The sequence below is a fragment of the Lepisosteus oculatus genome, chromosome 12 (genome assembly GCF_040954835.1).
Source record: "Lepisosteus oculatus isolate fLepOcu1 chromosome 12, fLepOcu1.hap2, whole genome shotgun sequence".
Classification (NCBI taxonomy): Eukaryota; Metazoa; Chordata; class Actinopteri; order Semionotiformes; family Lepisosteidae; genus Lepisosteus; species Lepisosteus oculatus.
In genome coordinates, this window is record NC_090707.1 from 17,314,319 (window position 1) to 17,333,569 (window position 19,251).

Genomic DNA, 19,251 nt, shown 5'->3' on the forward strand with positions numbered 1-19,251 from the left:
TCATAGCCTTAGAAAGAAATAGGAAGAATAGGAAAATGAACAATACATGCAAGCACTGGGAAGGCTTCTTACTGTGCAACCAAACATCACCACTAGACACAACTGTAACTGGATTCCTTTAAATTTTACACAGTCCGGGTAAAGCTTAAGAGGTTTTATGAGAATCTGTAAAACATGGCAGCTGGTTTCAGGAAAAGAATAAAACTACTTTAGGGAGACCTTGAAGATTAAGGACAGGAAAACAACCAGATGGTCAGGTGAGACCATTGTATCCAAAGAGCTGCCCCTCCAATGAACTTGAATTTGTGATCACAAGAGCAAGCCAATAAATGGTATTGGTTAGCCTGAGGGCCATCTCTAATAACACAGAACAGTCCTCAATGTTTGTACTCTTTCACAGGATCCTGAATTTTTACAGTGTGTTTAGTTCTTGCAAATTGACGGTATCAAACCATACTTATTTCTGGGGTGAAAAGGGCATTTAATGGTTGTGTGCCTGTTAATTCAATGCATGTTTAGCACTCCTGCAATAGGCGACATGGCATCTCTCTTAAGTCATTCAGTGTCCATTTGTTATTTAGTTGAAATGTAAGGGTAAAACAGAAATCAAGACATTTTCCTTTAATCACACCTAACAGGGATGCTGGTGAGCAACACTGCTCTTACAAGCTCCCTTAAAAGGCAGAAAAACATGCAGCATAGCTATGCTCATCCTAATTCAACAGGAATTGAAGAAAATTACCAAAGCAAGCAGATATTAGTATTGGCGAAATTTCAGATTCTTAAATTCTCAACAATCTGTATCATTTGTTTTTTCATCTTGACATTCTTTAGCCCCTAGGTCAAAGATCTAAGCCTAAATTTCTGTTCACGGATGACTAATCACAGCAAACCAATGGTAGGGACTTAGACTCGAACTACAAATACATCATTCACGGCATTGTAAATCAAGTTCTCAAAGTGCATCATTTAGCCTGAAGCTAAAATTGCTTGTTTATCAGATGGTGCCTAAATCCAGAATGGGAAACTTCCTCGTAAATCTTGGGGACCTTTTATGGCATGTACTTATGCAGGATCTCTGGCTCCTGGGAAGTTTTCAGGGAGTTTTAATGACTCCTGCCTACGAGGCCTTCCTCTCCAGTGCAGAGATAACCTGGCCTTTTGTGTCAGAAGGGAAAAGGTCTTTTGTGAGGAATTTTTCGTGTGTCAAGTCCTAATGCTATTGAACTTGAAGGCACCTTGAACATCATCTAATGTTTTTATGTTCCTGAGGATGTGGAATTATGTTGATAGATTTAGTCTGTAAGGGCAGCTGTTTTCCTACCAGTGCGATGAACATGACCAAGTAAGACTTTGGAAGCTGAATTTGATTCTGCACAGGAAGATTTAGAAAGTGAAAACATGGCTCACATAACACAAGTAGCTGAAGGCCTCAGGATTACCTTGTTTAAAAAAATAAAAAGATAACAATTTTCTGACAGTAACTCCTTCACGTTGTTTCTTTCACAATGCTACTGTACCCCAACTTATGTCTGATGTGTTGTTCAGTGTGTGACAATGCCAAACCCCTGATGATGCATCCACTCACAGTCAATGATTCTGATGTCTCAATAACCACCTGCTTGACACACAACATGTTACACCTGCTTTCTATACCATTCCTAGTTCTCAGTTACGATAAACAGACTACATCTGCATTTTGTGTTTTTCATTGCCACCTGCTGGACTTTAAACACGATTCATGTATAATTAGGAAAATCTCAACCTAATTGGGTGTGAGGGGTGAGGGTGAGGGAAAACAATTCATTTGAGTTTTTATCCCCTTGACCCCCATCTAGAACCTGTACTTTGGTAAGCTTGGTTGTTGTACTACCTTATTGAAAAAAAAAAACACCATTGCAAATTCCAAAGAGAAGGGATGTTTTTGTGTGCTCACCTGTAGGTGGCAGACGTTTCAAAACTACCTAAACAGCTCTTTTACTTGGTGAACAATATTATATACATCTATTGTAAAGTGTGGGTTTAAGGCATTTTGACTAAACAAACTTAAAAGCAGTCAGGGATGCTGTTCACCTCCTTGGAAAATCATGGGAGACGTACATTTCCTCCAAGTTCTTCCAAGCTTCACGATTACTGATATGTCGGATACCATAAGCTTTTTTAGAACACAAGTCTGAGACTACATGAGTTCTGCACATACAAATGCCGTTCAATAAAAAGAAAACGATTCAAAAATCTATTAAGTCTGTCTTGTGGTAGCCTTTATATTCCAAACTGATTATCCGTGTTCCATAGTCTGAGTAAACAAACTACAGGAAACAGAATATTGCTGGGTGGAGTCCCAGCGAAGAATGTGATCTTGTTGGTGTTGGCAAAGGGCCCATTTAGAGAGCTGAGATGTCCGTTGGTCACTTCTCCCTTTGAGTTAAAGTATGGAAGCATGCCAGTTATTTAAATTTTAAAGTAGTCAAATTCCAACCACATAATTTAACATGATAATGCACTAACATAAAACAAAAAATCTAAAACTTGCTCTTTGGCATACTATACCAACGATACTTGTAAACACCTCACAAAATAATCCCAAACTGAAACAAAGGCATGAATTTTTTTAAACAAATTGAAACGGGCACATTACAATAACCACCATTGTGTAAACAGCTCTTGGCCTGAATTCAATGTTATACTTTTACTTTGCACAGCAGTGTCAGCTGCCTGGGTCCCATTTTGGGAAGTTGTAAAATGATACAATTTTTTAAAAACTTAATAGTTAAACTCAAAACCTGAATGTTCAAACTCAAGACCTTTTGGAGTATGATAAGATGCAATAAATGTCAGAAAAAGTAAAGAGACCTTTTGGGTAGCTCTTTACCAACTTTGTGCACCAACTTGGTGTGTTTTTTTTCCCCCAATTCTTCTCAGCTCAAACTCTCTTAAGTTGCTTGAAGAACACTATGGACAGCAGTGTTAAAGTATTTCCACAGATTCTCACTAGAATTCAAGTCAGGACTTTGACTGTGCCACTCAAGCGTCCTCATTCTTGAGCCACGCCGGTGAACCAAACCTTGACCCTTTCCTCTAAGATGTACCATTTCTTTGCTCCATCCATATTCCCAGCAGTCTTGACAAGTTTCCCAGTCCCTGCTGATGAGATCCTGAACTACAACACAACAAGTGTTGACTGGGTGATGCTATATGTCCTGTTCCCTAAAATTTCTAGTTTTGTCTTGGGCAAAGGCTTTTGTGGTTACACGTTACTTGCTTGACACTTCGGTACTTTGTTGTAAAGGCCATAGGGAATTTGAGATGTATTTTTTTCATTTCCATACAAATGCCCTTTGTGGAGTGACCCGAATATTGCTGACCCACGAACATTTTCTCTCGTTTCAGCCACTGAGCTCTGTAATACTTTCAAAGTTGCTGTTGGCCTCACAGTGGCATCCCTTTCCAGTTTCCTGCTCAGCTGCTTGGTTTGGAGGGACAGTCTGCTCTAGGCAGTGTCTGAGAGCCTTCAGCTTCTTAATGCTCAGCTTTACCACGCTCAAAGACATACCACGGGTCTCAAAACTGTTGATATGCCCTTCTCCTGATCAGTGCCTTTCTATAATTTTATACCTGAATTTTTTTTAAGCTACTTTCTCTTCATAGTTGAAGCTTGACTGGGGGATGAAAAAGACATTAGCATTTTTATTCTGAAGTCATGTGAACCATTATTATTGCTCACAGACAGAGGCCACTCAAGTAATTGTATAGCATGTTAGGTTTTTGCACATCTTAAGTAATTTAGGTTTTCTGGAGGGGAGGGTTTGAATACCTATGCTATCATGGCTTTTGCATTTTTCCTTCATATGAATTATACTGTATAGTCTGAACTTTTTTTGTCTTGTGTGAAGTAGGTTGTGTATACTGTATAATCAAGAAAAGTCAAATCTCCTTCAGAACCATACACACAGAGGCAATATTGCGTTAACTTGAAGATGACTTCAAAATATCTAGCAAAATCATGGAACAAATTGTGCAAGAAGATGTCACCAAATGGCTGATGGCCTGCACTTCTGCAGCTTGTAGGAAACTGTCAGAGAAAACAAATACTATACTGAGAAATGCATATTGTGCCTTTTGTTTAGCACCACTGTTGCCAAAACCATAGAGCACAATACAATAAATATACTTTCATTTTAATGAGCATTTCTTTTTTCTAGCAGAAATACCAAGGGGGGCGTCAGAAGATCAATACAATACCATGCTTCCCATTCTATCAATGTAATATCCGCTTATGGTTCATTATTGAGTTTAATAAATTGGATTAAATTAATAAAAAAGGCTGTTTTATGGAAAATCTTAAATGCCCTTGCACCCAAAGGTATTTAATAAAACTTTAAAGAACGGCTTTATGTCAAACTCATTTTGTACATATTGCCCTACTTGCAAATAGGTATTTCAGTGAATTCTTATGCTTCGTTTTTTTAAAACATTTATCACTACAGAAATATTTGCTGTTTTTGTAAAGGTAAATTTGTAAAGGCAAATTTTAAAACATTGTCCTACATGAAAGCCATTCATTATGATTTTAAATTATTCCTTAAATAAAGTCATTTGTAAGAACAAATACTACAAATTAAAATTTCTAAAAGTTATTGTTTGATTTATTTTTAATTTAGAACTGAGAATTATGGGGCCCTAGATTCAATTCCAGACCTGGGGAGCTATCCGCATGGGGTTTGTATGTTCTCTTTTTTCTTATGGGCTTCCTACCACAGTCCAAAGACTTTGATAGGTTAATTGACCTCTGGGAAAACAGTCCCTGGATTGTGTGCCTTGTGATGGTCTGGCATCCCATCCATGGTATATCCTGCCTTGTGCCTGTGGCTTGCCAAGTTAGTCTCCTACCACCAGTGATGCTCAGCCACTTGTGTGCTTGGGGAATCCCAGTCACAGTTGACTGGTGACACAACAAAGTTATACGTGGATCACAGAGCTCAGACTGTGCTAAGGCAATTACCCTCAACTGGTGTGGCCACTCAAGAGCTTCTTAACCTCTGTTAAAACTGAGTTAAAGAAGAAACTTCAGCGTGGATTAAGTGTTAAAATCTATATACTGTATGTACCTTTCTGCCACTCAAAGGTAAGAAGATATCAATTACATTTTATATAAGTAGGTATTCTTAAAGTCAACACCAGTTGATTATAAAGTTAATTCAATATGTTAAACTGATTATGCTAATCAGTAATAAGTTGAATCCTGAAAAGTAGCATTTGCTCTTCATACAACACAGTCGTGGGGGAGCCAGAGCCTATTCCAGCCAGCCAAAGGGTGCAAAGCAGGAGCCAGGACAAACCATACTTGAGAAAAAAAGGCACTTCCCTTCATCTCCAAGATGCCTGGAAACAGAATTACTTGATTTCCTCCACCATGTAGCAGCAGGGCCATCATCAGAGAATTTATGAGCATTGAGAAAACATCCGTATTCCTCCCTGAAACAAAAACTGAATTTAAAATGAATAATCATCACGAAACACATTATACAACACATGCCATCCATTGAGAAGGATCAGTTTTGGATTAGGACGAACCGAAGGACAGAACATTTTCCAGTTTGAATCATAGCCAGACATTTCGCACTCCACCTTTTTGTGTTTTGCACTTGTTGCAGCATGTGACCCAAGACACAGGCCCCGTGCCAAGAAATGGCAGGCGCTATCGAAGGCTCACAACGTAAAATACATTTTTTTTCTTACTTTTCTTAAGCGAGAGCTCCGACCTGCATGACAGCCCTTGCTGTTGGTTTTTTCCGAAAAACATCCTGCATACACAATGATCTCTTCAAGCATTTTTGATTTCTCCTCTTGTGCCTCCGAGGATACCAGAAAAGCAAACCCTGCATGCTAAAAGTAAAGGAGGCAGCCATATAATAACCTAGAGTTTCCTAATTATGGTATTCATGAAAAGATGAAATTGGGTGCAGAGTAAATCTGTAGCTTGAGGCAGAATCAACAGCTCGGTATTACGCTGTGACCCCAGTGTATCTGGAGGATATGGCAGGCATACTGAAACTTTGTTTTTCGCTACAGTGAGGGAATGAAGTGCATCGATTGCTTGTGATTATTAACTAGACTGGGATAAGCCCTCTCCTTATTATGCAGATTAGTGAGGCTCTCCGTTCCAACATATTGTACAGATGCAAGAGAGCAGCTGCTCTTACAGATGGCAGGTACACGGATCCATTATTATGCTTCTATTGTCTCCACTCCGATTGTTTAGAGGACCAACGAATTACATTAAAAGGAACCTGAATGCAATGAATTAAAAAAAGAAAGCATAAACCATGGAGCAAATATATACACTCGAGGCCACAAAGAGGGAAAAGCAGAGCCTGGCAACCATTGCATACCAGAAATGTAATGTGTCACCACTCATGTATAGTGTAAAGAAAAGCTGTTGAATGCAGCAATGTGCACAAAACATATGTTGAATTGCAACAAAAAAAAAACCCACATTGAAAGCCAGCAAGGATAAAAGTGAACATGAACTCAAAGAATAGTGGGGGAAGATAGATTTTGAATGAGTTGTTTCTCTGCATTGAACATTTCACTTACACTATAAGCCAGTAGGAATAATCTTTTTCAGAAGTATCACAAACATCCATTTTGTTAGTAAGATGAACATAGTGGCTTTGGTAAGGTTTCATTCTGGTTGTACTAGTTATGACTGGTATCTTAAGTAGCGGACTATCTTATTACAAACTATTCTTTCTGCTTATTTAGGCTTCCCAACTTAAATCAAGCCATGAAGTTTCAACAGCAAAACTATGAAAGACCCCTGTAGAGAAAGAAAAGAGATACACCCATACAGTATAATCCATCCATCCACTTTCTAAGATCTTCTGCTAATTCTGGGTGGTGGGGAAGTCAAACCCAATCCATGCTCCAAGTTCAAGGCAGGATACATCATGGGCAGGACACCAGTTCACCGCACAGCTCGCACAAACACATTAGATTCAGTATAATGTCCTGAGAAAATGTAACTTGATGCTTCAGAAAGAGTAATATTTGGTAAGTAAAAATGCTTTATGCCTAGTGGAATATGCACTTTATAATGATATCATATAATCATTGTCAGTTGAGTACCAACAGGCCCAGTAGTATGGCCCAGAATAACATTTATTACAACTGCAAATCAAGAGGAACTGCAGATGAGCCTCTGAAAAATCAGAACACAGTTGTTGGTACTCATTAACATTTTCTTTGAAACTTTGAAAAACGCATTAGAGAAAATTCACAATTTGTCAATTTTTGCCCCATTTGTTGATCTACAATTTACAGTAGTGAAGAAAGATCTGTAGCAGATTTTAGAACACACCAGAACATTGAATCCATCTACAACTACATTGTGTCTGGTCGACAAATGGGCTTAAACTGTAACGTTTCACCATGGAAAGAAATGAAGGAGGGAATTACAGTGAACCTGATCTGGCTCTCACCAATGGTCTCTGTATCTCCTACATCTATTCTCTCTGGACCTGTTTCACTGCACAGACAACAGAGTTCTTTTCTGTGATGCTCCTACATAAACACAGCCTAACAATTAACACACTTTGGGTTTATACATTTAGAGATATCACATAAACCATATCACTTAATCTCAAACAACAAGTATATCGACCTAAAATATAAGTGAATAGTAAAATCACCACAGTATTTTTACACAAGACCAAACCAACTCAAGCTTTTTGTACAAAGGCGTCTTCTCCAGGTTTATTTTAAAAAAATAAAACTCTCTCATCCCAGGACTTGATATAAACAAGTGATATTATTATAATATATTAGTTATATAAACAAGCTTCACCTTCTTAGAATTATAGTTTGAGAAAATACAAAAGGTTATTAACAGAAATCTGCATGTCTATACACCACAAACTCCTTAGGTTTTCAAAAATTCTCATTCGCCAATGCGTTATGATGTAACTGCAATAAGAATAACATATTCAGGTGAGGTGTCCATGACCTCGCTAAAAAAGCTTTATCTGTTGTATCAGTTCACCGAGTGACCCATCATATCATGCACCACAGCCAAGATCACTCCAGTGACAATGCAGTGACCACTACAATCCAAACAGAGCTCAGCTGACTGGAACCACTCTTATTCCAGAAGGAACAAGCTTTCTGCAGTGCAGGGAAAATGTTCTAGCTTTCCGTCTCTCACTCCCACATGGGGTCTGCAGTCCTCCACTAGTATAACCCCCTCCTGCTGTGTATTGTTGAGATCAGGAAGCTACAACCAGCAGTACCTTCCAAGCCCTGCTCAAACATGACAAGTCGCTAGTGGGAATTACACTCCAAAAATTATAATAGAGAAGGTCAAACCATCTTGTTGAACAAGGTGGTAGCTTTAACCATCTTTAGTAACATATGAGATAGATCAGGCTTTTAAGACATCCACACACATCTTTCTGTATTAATAAAACAGAACAGAAATGATAACTTCTTTAAAATGTTTTTTTTAAATACACCATGCTCTTTGATGTACATACATTTATGTATTTCAGATGTAAGTGCTCCTATTTGCTCCTCAACAGCAACAATAAAGGAGGAGAACTTTCTAATGTTTTCCATTACCAAAACTCATAAATGTCATAATGTTCAAATACATATAATTAAACTGACAACTCCTCATATAAATTACATGGAGTAAAGCATGAAATGGTAAAGAAAAGACAATCCTATTCTGCGTTTTAATAGCAGTTAATGGATTTTAGGCTATAAAACCCTTTTCTCTCCTATTTAGGCATGATTTATCTTTAAAGAAATCTGTCTTTAAGCATACAACTACAGTAGGGTCTCCTCAGAGAGATCCCTGTAAATCAAATCCTAGCAAAGCAAACAGAAGTACACTGCGATTACTAAAAGCAACCTTTTTGCAGGATATATGATATCTTTGTTGATATATATGTTAAGGTCAATTAAAGAAAAGTGGATTTTGTGTCCATTCTACTACGTACATTGGGCACCTTTTTGTAAGCCCTTATTACAATGAAAGTGAGCTACAGAAAAAAAAATATATTCCACTGTTTTGCTTGCATACCAAGGCAATTGCAACTTACCCCAATGGAAATAATGTATCAGTTACTAATGGTCGAACTTGAGAACCGCTGTTGCCAACCAGGGACTATACATACGACATTTTGCTTTATTTGCTCAGATTTCCAGAAATGGATTTCATAAGCAGCCGTAAGTGTGAAAAAAGGGATTTGCAATCAGTCCCTGAAGTTTACAGCTTCAATAATAGGCGCGGACTGCGGGCTCAAAATATAGAATATTGGATACGACTAGACGATGATTCTATATTAAATTGCCTTTTCAGTTAAAAAGAACAGTATTGAACATCGGCCAATTTAGTAAACAACAGTAATGAGCATGAAGCCACCGTGCTACCCACTGCCAAAAAGAAAAATTAATATAAGGGTGAAATAAACTGGGTAGGACAAGTTGAGCTGTGGAAAAACAAATGTATAAAATGTCTTCATTGCATTGTAAACCTGTACATAATGTATCTGCTAAGCAAGGAGACCTGCAGATACAGAAGTCATTTCACCCATCATAATTAAATAGTAGGCACGTTTAGTAGAGATGCTCTTTTAAATGCGTTTTATTTTTCATGTGAGACAAAGATGCAAGGTTTTTTTCAAGTCTGACATTTCAAACCCTATTCACCTTCTGAACTGCTGGCTGTGTATCATTCTTTTCTATTAAAACCACTGCCAGGGTCTGATCTCAAGCAAGAATCCTCCAGGCTAGGTCAGGGGCACTCAACCTTGGCTTCTCGACTCCAGTCTACTGCAGCAGTTTATTCCTCCCAGACTGAGAAATACATAATTGGTTTTCATCAGGTCCAATTAAATTAATAAGGGCCTGGTTAGAGCAAACATCTTGCAGAAATACAGCCTAGGTGGGACACCCGATAAAATACAATTAAAATAGGTACAAGAATATGAATATTTCTGTAACAAATCTGCCACAATTCTCAAAAGCATAAACTAAAATGGATAAATCACATTTTTAACCTCTTAATATAAATCGGCTACTAAATTATAGAATCTAATTTTTTGTTTGAACCAAAAAAGAAGTAACTTCTTAAATTGCTACAGGCAGAAACGGTAGAAATGTATTTTTTTAATACAGAAATCAGCTTGCACAAAAATATGTTTAACTCACAACAATCATTTTTATCTGTAGCAGTTTGTTTTTGGGTAGTTATTATGCCTAGACAACTTTTTCCCTTCAAAACAGAAAAAAAATTAAAGCCATGTTCTTTCTCGTACGGTCTGATTTCATGCATTTATTCAGCATCGAGAAGGAATTTATTCCAGAATAAATCACTTACTCAACACGGGTACTAAAAATTCAAAATACTCTGAGTGAAACTGCGGCTGCTGTGAAGACAAGGATATATAGTAAAGTGTATCAGAAGTGGCCGAGCCTCAGCAGGTAAAATAAACTCTCTTTCACAACATTTATAATTCATGAACCTATATATATATAAAACCTAGTGCATATACAGTATACTGTATTTGAATGTGTCTGTCCTGGAGTCTCCCACAAGGTGAAATGAGTACAGATGCATGGGCTCTTGGAGGCACAAAGCCTCAACAAACTCTTGTTTAACTCTTGTGTTAATGCAAGGTCCACATGGGGTCACGTTTGATTAGAAAACCCAAAGGGAGGAGTTCCACCAGTCACAAGGGCATTGTTAGTGTCTTAAAATGACCAAGAAGAATTGCTGATTATGCAACTATCACTCTGATACTAATAGGAATTCTATTTGAATAACTAACATAACAGATGTTTGCTGGGCACCACCATGCTGTCTGCATACACAGTTATGCTAATTTGGCAGTGTTTCCCTTCAAGTTAGCTCTGAGTCATTAGAGCACACAGCTAGCCTGGGTCCTTCTGTCTAACTAATAATTGGCCATTATTGATATTAATTAACATTTTTTGCACCTTCTCTCCTTTTTTGACCTAGTATCTGTTGGTAAATCTAATCACTGTGGCCTATTAAGTGTTGAAATCAGGGACCTACAGTAGTCACGAGCCATTTATCAAAAAAGAACACAAGGCCAATTAAACAGGCGGCCAGACAGTTGTCTTGATTCGCTGCTGACTGCTTCTTGATCACCATTATAAATTGCTAATAGGGCAGAAACTGCTAAGCAGTGTGTCTGCAGGGGGTTGCTATTGCTCACTCCCTGCCTGGTGACAGGTGAGGGAGGCCAGTGATGGCCTTATTGATGTGGGCTGCCCATCAGTTGGTATTTATTGTGAAGGCTCATGATGCCACAGCTGATCCCTTCCTGCTGTGAGTCAATCAAATTAATTAGGGCTAGAAATTCTATGCTATCATTTTACAGCATGCAAATGACCTGCTATTTGGAGCTGAAAGACAATAAAAAAACTCCACAGCCTCCGCCACACTTGACACAGAAAAGCCTCCTCCATTATTTTATAATAAGGGCTGAAGCTAAAGGTTTTTATGGCCACAGATCAAGAGATCATAATAGAAGCATATTGACAGAATTTTTTTCTGCAATACTCCGAGGGACCTGCTGTAGCAGGAAAATATATCAAAAGCCTATCATCAGTGCTCGGATCTTCTGTGTAAAATCAATACAGAGCCATAGATGGCTTGAGTTTTCGCAGTTCTCCTCCGTCATTTAAACAGAGTGCATCTGTGCAGTATTCTGCCTCAGGAGAGCAGCGTAACTTAGCAACCATGAGGTTTCCACCGATTAGCTACACCGTACGGCTATCAAAGCAATTGTTCATAGTTGCCTTTTGTTGCAGAGATTGAACTAATTGAACATAATACAGTATGAAGTTAATTAACACCCATGAGTTTGTTAATTGCCTCTTAGCATTACAGTCATGTCTCCTGGCTTCTTTCTAACTTGCTCTCCTGCATCCTCTAACTCCCTTATAAGCCACACAAGCTATTTTTGTAAGCAAAGATTGCTTTTAACCCTCGATTTTATCATCTCCCAGCCTCACTTCCAGCCTGTATTATGCATGATACAGACACATTTTAGATGTGGTCATATTGTTTTCGGAAGATAAAATACACAGTATAAACATACTTAAATTCTTAAATTAAAATGCACAGAATCTATACACTGGGTGATCAGTTTTGTCTCTAAACTTATTAATCTATGACCCATTTCTAACTTAGTCTTCGAAGGGTGGGTTACTGGTGAAAACACATGACAGAAAAACAAAAACAAAGTACAAGTAGTAGGGTAATAGTTATTAGAAATAGAATAGTTATTTGATGCTTCTCCATTTTTATAATATACAGGATGCTAAAACTTACAAATCATTTATTGTAAATTACATCTAAAATGCTACAATAATGGAAATGGATGTCGTATTAATCGCAGTTGCACAGTTTTACTTCAAAAAGCAGCAAAGGAATACGAAATTAAAACATAAGTAAAATTTCACTTTTGAAATAAGCAGCGTAGATGCAGATTACAACGAAAGGCCTTTTCAGGACGGCTATGTTGAACATTTAAAATTCCTTTAACAACTGATGATTGTTTTCTCCTTTGCCAACAACCGTGTAACCAATTACAGCAGCTGAACCTTCGCCGATGCCTTCCACTCAGGTATACTGCTCTGAAAAATAAGAAGAGCGTTTGTTGCAAGAATTCTGACATACCTACAGCTTGAAAGGTTTCTACAGTATGCATTCCTTTCCTTCCTGTCAGGTTTGTCAAGTCCGTACCTGTCTAAAAATGGATGAAGAAAACCAAGTTATACTGCAGGCTTTTTTTTATTATTATTCATTTAGGCTACTGGATATAGAGCGACCCACTAACAATCTCATTACTCTGTTTTTGTGAGTTTTAGAAACTAAAAGCAACATGAATTAAGTTGCCTTTAGCTAAAGATTTTAAAGGTGTTGGTTTATAATGTAGAAACAAACATCTAAGTTTTCATTATGAACAACAGAATACTGCAATTTTTTCTTAAATCTGTGCTTAACCTTTGTCCATACGTTTAAACATAAAACGAACCGTGAAGTGTGCTGAAACCAATCTTGTCGGCAAGAGAAAAATTCTTGTCTGTTTTGTAACCAAGAATATTAATTGAAACCAGCATCTGGTCAGCACCGCTCCAGCCCTATTCTGCGCCCCCCACCCACTGACTGCTCAGTGTGAGACCGAAACTTGTTTCCACGCAGTTTCCTCTGTAGAGTTGCAGGGTGGTCTGACTCTTCCTCCTTCGCCAGTCCCAAGACTGTGCAAGTCTCCAAACCAGGCATCCCAGTGCACGTAACGGCACGGGGGATATGTAATGCAGGTATTTTACCAGCAAGGAACTTCAAATAGGGACCAACACATCAAGAATTGAGCGTCAGGCTCCCGTAGAGCACTGTACAAAACATTTTATCGCGTTTACGAACTAGAAGTGAACTAAAAATAACAATACGTTTTTAAAAACAAATTAAAATAAACGTTTTAAATACATATAGATTCGTACCCATAGTTTTATATGACTTACAAAACTGCCGATAGTTATTAATAAAAGCCATCTCGCATGCGCAAGGAGTTAAACAGTTTTAATTACTGTAACTATGTTTCTGGTAGGCTCCTTTTCTTTCAGGGTGGTTTCTATTGGGCTGTATACGATAGGTGCATTAGATGTTACGTTTATGTGTTTTTAATTTCCGTTTGGTTATTTAGCGGTTAATTGTAAACAGGTTTGTCTAGAAATTAAAGTAGGCTAATTTACATCGGGAAAACTAGAATCTGCTGGAGCGCTTGAAGAGAAACACTTCTGTGGAACCTTGTAAGGACTCTAATTAACCACAGCGTCACATATTGATGTAGTTAAACAGTAGTTAAAAGGTGATTGATTTTTTAAAATATTTTTTATAACTTTGTAAATATTGTAAACAACTGCTGAAATACAGCTAAATGCCAGTCTACTGGTAAAATAAGAGCGTTTAACGGTGTTAACAATTCAAAGTAACTGCCGGTCTTTGGCTCAAGGAAAATCAACGTATTCTGTTCGTTTCCAGTTCCAAAACAGCAGTCTAACATATGCTGTCTCGCAGACAGAGCTTTCCCCAGTTGAATGGGAATACCCTGGCTGTGTCACAGTTGCTTAGCGTAGACTTTTCTTAAATTATTGAAGGTAGTTGCTGTTCCACTGCTGTAGTTAATACTTCCTAGTGAAGCTTCTCCCAAGAGGATTACATTCAGAGCCCAATTACAAGTTCCATCATCAATCATAAGTATTATTTATTCAGTAAAATGAATTGCTAATTAATAACTGATGAGCGTTATGGCCTTGAAGGCTGTAAAGCTATTAATTATGCTTGGCGATTGGGATTATGTCCGCAAAGGGCTACCTGGCAAGTTTTCACAGCAATTAGTACTAGGGGGTTATAGGGTTTACGTCTATTAAGATGACAAGATAAAACTTTTTCCTCTAAGGTTTACTGAGATCATTACATTCATGAGTAGTGCAGAGCCTTCGTAGCAGCATTATCAACAATATTTCAGTGTTCCTGAGTAGGGGAGGTCTGCAGCGGAAATAAAGTAGAACAGAGGTTGAGTAAAGTCCTAAATCACTCTAAGCCAAGGTCAATGCCTTTACTGATGACACAGCATTATTGGCAGATGCGCCATTGGCGCTCTTTGCCTGTGGACTGTGGGTGCGTGTACTTATATGCTGTGTCCACTAGGACCCAAGCCGCCAGCATAATACTCCGCCGGACCACACAGCTTGTTCTGCTCCTTATGTCACAGCCCTGTCTTAACTACGTGTTGAGTTTAGGCAGATTTGCAACTCGGTCTACAGATCTCAATTGACCTGAACTCCTTAACCTCTCAGCCATTCCATAGTAAGAGACAGAAGAAGATAGCCGATTTTATATATATATATCGCAAACCCCAACAAATAATTTCATTTGAAAAGTTATCTTATTTACTTGAGGGACTACTCTGCTTCAGGGAAGGTTCATGTCTGTTTATTGGATTTCCTTTGCCTCAGCAGAGGAAAGTGAGCTGCAGGTAGGCGGTGGCATGGTGTACAACATTGAATGCCAAAGTTACAGTTAATTACAAGTATCGGAAGTCGTCCTTAGGAAACACAGGGTTAAATGATATATTCACCATTCTTTAGCATGTACACAGCTTCCCCGCCTTAAAAAGTCCAAAGATAACTGTCCTCTATTTAGTTTCTATTATATCAAGCAAACAAAACAGGTTGTAATAATGTCCTGCCATTTTCGAATAAAAAGTCTCTGGTTTTGCCAGTATTTTTTAGACTGCATATTTTAAATCAGTGTGTTATACATTATGCTGCCGCAAAATATGGAAAAATACATACGGAACTCAACGGACTTCAAATTTATAAAAGAGGAGGCTGTTAGGCCTATCTAGCTCATCTGGATTTTAAAAGCCAGTTTATCTTTTGAAAGAAGGTTTGATATCGGCTTCAACAACATGGCTGGGTAGTTTGTTCCAGATTCCTGACTCCTACGCACACTTCACCTTAGTTTCCATTTGTGTTGTGTGGTTCATGCTTCACAGTAGGCTCTAAACAAGAACGTGAAACAGACTTTGTTAGTGCCTTTGAGTGTTTTGAATACTTGAATTAGGCTGTTAGGTCCCTGTAGTGTTCTCTGTTGAAGACTAAAAATATTTAGGTCTTTTAGGCCATCATTGTAGGGCATTCCTTTGAGCCTGAAAACATACCTAGATGATACAAAGATAATGTGATAAAAGAATTGATTAAAACTGGTGATAAATACCCTCTTTTTTGCTTTTATTTGGCCTTCTCAGTCCTTTAAGCCAGACATGGCCACCTCCATTCCTGCAGGCTGCAGTCCAGTGGGTTTCATAGGTCTCTTTAAATCTCCTGCTGCTTTAGAGTAAGGAAGAGGCTTCAACTTGTCTAGTTAAGCAAATAATGAGTTCAATTGGGTAATTAAGAGCTCAGGCAGAACCAAAACTGGAAAATGTCTGGCCTTCTAGGACTGCAGGTAGGTAGCCATGTTTTAAGCTCTAGTAGAATAAAAAGCCAGCAATTTATTTTGCCAAGAGAAAGGCAACAAAAGATAGCAAAACACTATTCTTGTCAGATTGGAGGACAAGGAGATAGATGGTAGTCAATAGATTTTTTACTGACTTATTCTGAACTCCAGAAAATTTGTCCCTGTAGAAAATGGCTAATAAAAGAATAACATGGCTACTTGCTGTACTGTGCTGCCATAGCCTAAAAGCTAATCAGAGCTACAGCGGTCAGATGTCGGTCCAAGGGCACTGTGATGCACCAGGCCTTTATGCTTTTTAATCAATAAGCATGCTGTAGACATGTATTTAGCCATTTTACTAAATTGATTTTAAAAAGTCATATATTTATAACATATTCCCAGATGAAATACTGTACATGTCCTGTAACATTACTTTTAGTGTAACTTATGCATCTTGTATATTTATTGGTTTAAAAAAACAAAAATACCTATCAAACTATCATATTTAGCGATACATTTGTTCAAATACCCACATAAATCTTCACATCAAAAGTACCCACAAATGACAATAATTGAAGGATTGTTTTTCTGAAGTACAGGTTGTTATAGGTGAATGTATTTACTTTAGGTTAAGACGTACTGCAAATGACAGATTTGTCTTTTCCAGTCCGTGGAAAAAAAGGGTCTGCTCAGCTCATTTTATTATTACTGTTAGATTTTGTCTTCTGTAGAAATGTTAGTGGCAAAACACAGTAGTTTGGGGTTCACTTGTCTAACTAGCCCAGAGTCTTTTAGGACATTTTAGGACATACATGCTTTTTGGTATTATGAGGCCTGTTGAGCATGGATGTCACATGCAAACTTTCTGGGAGATAGATACATATCAAGGGTGAGGGCAACGTCAGATGGTTGATTAGTATCTCAAGGACAGACTTGTAGTCAGTCTCTTTTCAACAGACCATGATTAGTTCCAAAGTTCAAAACATCCAAATAATAACATCTGTTTAAATCTAACACTTTTACTCACATGCCATATCCTTTGCCTCTTTGCCACTGATTTTCCCCTTCTCAAAGAGACACCCTTACTCTCCTCTACCCAGTTTGTATATCAGCTGGATCTAATTATCCCTGCCTACACCTGTAATTAATTATTGGGCTGTCAGTCTCCATTTAAATGTGTGACGTCTCTGGAGTCTCATAAGAGCCAAAATGGCTGCTTCCTACGGAAACCTGTAAGGGACACTTCAACTGTACAACTCAGTCAGGAATGTAGATACCCTCATATCCAATGCCAGTGTTGTTAGCTTAGCTGCTCTCACTTTCTAGTAAGGTGATCTGTGATTAATTGTGCTGTTCAGTTGGACATGAGCTGGTACAATTTCATGCTGTCCTCCTCAATAACCTATATTATTGGAGAGTACTTGGGATATGGGACTTTCTCATTTTAAATAAGTAGACCATTCAATCTGAAACATAAATTAGAGTAAGAAGGAAGAGGAAGAATTTGTTTGTAACCTCTGTTCTGTTTAATTTACTATGATACATCTCCAAAATACGTTTTAGAATTGTTTTGTTTTCATAATACAGTTCATAAAGAAGTGACTTATTGCTGTCTGATGGTGTGAGAGTGAATTAATCAATGGAGCCAAAGACAGCAAAAAGAAATTAGGTTTGTCTAATGTGAAATTGTCAACAGGAAATCATTTCTTTTTTTAGTGGGAGTGTGTATACAAGGCTTTCAAGTCAGCATTAGAAAATCTGAAAGATCAGATTTTGTGAGATTTACAGTGGGGAATAAAATGTTACGGCCCTCTGATAGACTATGTTGTACATTTAGCTTAGTCTCTCTTGCTGTAACCTTGTTTTACTGGGTGAAGCATAAACCAAAAGACAAATGGACAATACAGGAAATGCACTTGAAACTGAGAACAGGAAACACTTTTTACGCAAAGGAGCATGGGAGTCTGGAACAAAATCCAGAGCTACACTTAACTGTCAAAGCAAAGCAAAATGAACTAAATGCCCTCCTCTCTTTCTTATGTGTCTATGTTTGACATATATGAATCTTTTTTGTTTATTTGAGTCACAGGACTGTTATTCCATGAGGTTAAATATTTCTGTTAAGAAATATTTCAAGAAATTTGCTGCTGCCTAAGTAGAATTAGGAAACCTCAAAAAATCCACTTGTATTACAGAACACTGAGGAATTATTTTCTACCAGAACTTTTAAATCATGCAGATCTGTACTCACTGAAGTATTATAAATGTCTTATATAATTGGACTTTTTTGTGCAAAATCAATTCTGTTGAAAGATGTTTTTAATCTGCAGGTCAATTTAAATTCTTCCAGCTGTCTAACCCTTGACCATTGGTAAACAAGCTGAAGTCCTTTGTGCCTGCCAATTATATATTTCCTGCTTGTGTGTGCAGTAAATTGATTGATTTGTCTTGAAATCAAGCAAAGATTTAATTAGGAATTTATACAGTCAGAATATTAAATATGTAGATAAAATTCATTGAGAGAAGTCATCATGACATTAATTACTACATATCTTTCTTCTCCACACCCAGCTACGTTTTGTCTGTCCAATCAGCACTTAAGAGAAATTCCACTTCAGTTTTGACCTTCTGTCGGGATATAGATGGTTCGCTAATCTGACAAATAACTATTATTCAAGTTAGGAAAAATAAAATATAAAATATATCCATTATCAAAATATCACTAGAAGAGGCAAAACAAAGATAAAGAACCATGAAAAGGTGTAATTCTTCCATTTGAGCCATAAAAATCGGTGAAGCAGCTCTTTAATTTACCCATTGTTACAATTCAGCACAAATTTTGCACATTTGTGGCACTTTTTGCATAACTTCATCTAGTAAAATCTATCTGCTACAAACATAGATGGATTGAGTCATGCATGGCTGTATAAGCTATCTAGAGTAAATGTAATAAATGTACATGACTATAATGCTGAATTGCAGCTCAGTATCTTAATCTCTTATGCTGTTCACTTTATTTCTAACTGCATTAAGCCAAGTTTGGGAAATTCTAGGTTTGTGATAGAAATTTCAGAGAACAGAAAATACATTTTTGGCACCCTTATGAAATGTATACTCGAAAGTTCACAGTTTTTACAGTTACCTACAAAAAACGAGAGGCGTTCTTAGACATCAATTAATAGATTCAAAGTTTTTTCTTTAATATATTTGGT

General features: G+C 37.6%; 1 long non-coding RNA gene across 1 annotated transcript; it reads right to left on the bottom strand.

Annotated features, from left to right (window-relative positions):
- Positions 1 to 12,458: 12,458 nt before the first annotated feature.
- LOC107078791 (uncharacterized) lies at positions 12,459 to 15,921 on the bottom strand. The gene is made up of 2 exons (XR_001479759.1): positions 15,818 to 15,921; positions 12,459 to 12,669 (listed from the first exon to the last, which is right to left on the bottom strand). It is a non-coding gene; the product is annotated as an uncharacterized lncRNA (long non-coding RNA).
- Positions 15,922 to 19,251: the final 3,330 nt, after the last annotated feature.